The following is a 1914-nucleotide window of genomic DNA, read 5'->3' as shown; positions in this document are numbered from 1 at the left end:
ACACTTAACATGTAGGACGGGACATAACGCCTGTTAGGCGACATTACAATTTTTTCGAACAGAGACAACGCTGTTAACGGCCGGGTACTCATTTTACACCTGAGTACGGTGAGAGAAAGTGAGTAAAGAGCCTTTTTCAAGGGCTCAATATGCGCCGAGCGAGGCTCGAATCCAGGACCATCCTGTCCGAAAGCGAGTGTCATACCACTAGACCACATAGCCGCACAATACTTCAACGACAATGGTGGCGGAGAACCAATACAATGGTCATATTATAAAGAAATTTTAAACTTTTACCAATAAATCAAGGTTTGTTATACAGCTTTTTAAAAATGCTACTGAAAATTGACAATCAAAATGTCTACGGTTAAAATAACAATATATAAAGTGAAGCTAACATGAGGAACATGCGGAAGGTCTCCCCTAGAAATTAACCCTCCGCTGTCTGACATTGTTTCTTACACACTCTTCAGATCTTTATGGGTAATGATTCTGTACAATTTATGTTTTTTAAAAAACTTCCCTGCTCATTACAACAATAATAGATCAAACCCATAAAGTTATTTGGTTATAAGACCATCAAAGAATATATGCTCCAAAGTAGGGAGGCCTTCCGAAAGCTCCTACATCCGCAGTATTCTTTTTTTTTTTAAGGGAGGCCTTCCGAAAGCTCCTACATCCCAAGCATTCTTGTTTTTTATAATGTTCTAGTCGGGGGTTTGGGAGAGGGGTGGGGGTAACTTCTTTTTTTTAAAGTCTCCCCCCTCCCAAACCCTCTACTATAACAAGAATACTGGGGATGTAGGAGCTTTCGGAAGGCCTCCCTTTTTTATATAAAGTTCTAGTAGAGGGTTTGGGAGGGGGGGGGGGCTTTAAAAAAAAAAGTTTCCCCCCTCCCATATCCTCTACTGAACAAGAATACTTGGGATGTAGTAGCTTATGGAAGGTCTCCCATTAATCATAAACGCGGATGGCAAAAAGCAATAACAAAGACCGATGTGACGTCATATTCGTTCTATCTATAGATAGTATGCGCTTGGCTAAGAAGCTAACAACATTGCCATCCGGAAATATAATGGACCAACACACAAAAATATGTGTCATATTGAACGTCTATAGTCTTGTTAATACAGTTTGTTTAGTGATAATTACTCATAAACCGGGATGCCAAAAAACAATAACAAAGACCGGTGTGACGTCAACTTCATTCTATCTATACAGTTAATGCTTATCATCACTTACTGTCATCGGCAAGAAATGCTGACATGTTTTTCAGACAAGGACTTGTGAACAAAGTGTGTGTAAACAAACCATTTCCGATTTCGAGTTTATCAACGAAGTGTCAAATTGTGCAAAACGATTTCCTATTCCCGATGGTTGCATTCAATTCAATGTTTATAATGGGTAAGCGACGTGCATTATTTGCAGGTCGGATAACCCAATTCATTATGGGCTCATTGTTGTAATGAAAATATCAACAACAAAAAAAGCAAAAAACAAAACAAAACAAAACAATTTTTTTTTAAAATAAATTAAATCGACGCAAAATATTGTCCATTACAGCAATGTTAAACTGGGACTATAATTGGGTTCGGATGTCAGACCTGAATTTTATGTACACGTCGTGGGCATGCCATAAATCTTGTGAAAATTAATGTAAAAGAAAGAAAGAAAAGAATATAACAGATAAAAAATTTAAAAAAAAAAAAGGGAGGGGGGGGGGGGGGGGGGGGGGAAGGCAAATTGTAAACACGGAAAGTTTCAGCTCACAATCCTTCTTCGGCCAATAAGAAAAACAGATTTCAACTCCGTATTTACCGACAAGACACGGAAACTATGAGCGGGATATCAGCGTAACTGGACTCAACTCATAAACTATCTCCAATGATGGGAACCGCTACATGAAAGACGTTC

The 1914-nt window shown here is 38.7% G+C and overlaps 1 long non-coding RNA gene across 1 annotated transcript in view; it reads right to left on the bottom strand.

The window, feature by feature from the left end:
• LOC144975739 (uncharacterized) overlaps positions 1–1324 on the bottom strand; it is a 9479-nt gene extending 8155 nt beyond the window's left edge. Inside the window, exon 1 of the long non-coding RNA XR_013645978.1 lies at positions 1243–1324. This is a non-coding gene — a long non-coding RNA (uncharacterized LOC144975739). The remainder of the gene's footprint in view (positions 1–1242) is intronic.
• Positions 1325–1914: the final 590 nt, after the last annotated feature.

Source organism: Berghia stephanieae, chromosome 6, assembly GCF_034508935.2.
Source record: "Berghia stephanieae isolate SIO BIC M18660-M18661 chromosome 6, UCSD_Bste_1.3, whole genome shotgun sequence".
In the NCBI taxonomy this organism is placed as follows: Eukaryota; Metazoa; Mollusca; class Gastropoda; order Nudibranchia; family Aeolidiidae; genus Berghia; species Berghia stephanieae.
Note: the sequence above shows the minus strand (reverse complement) of the source record. Positions and strands in the feature narration are given on the sequence as shown.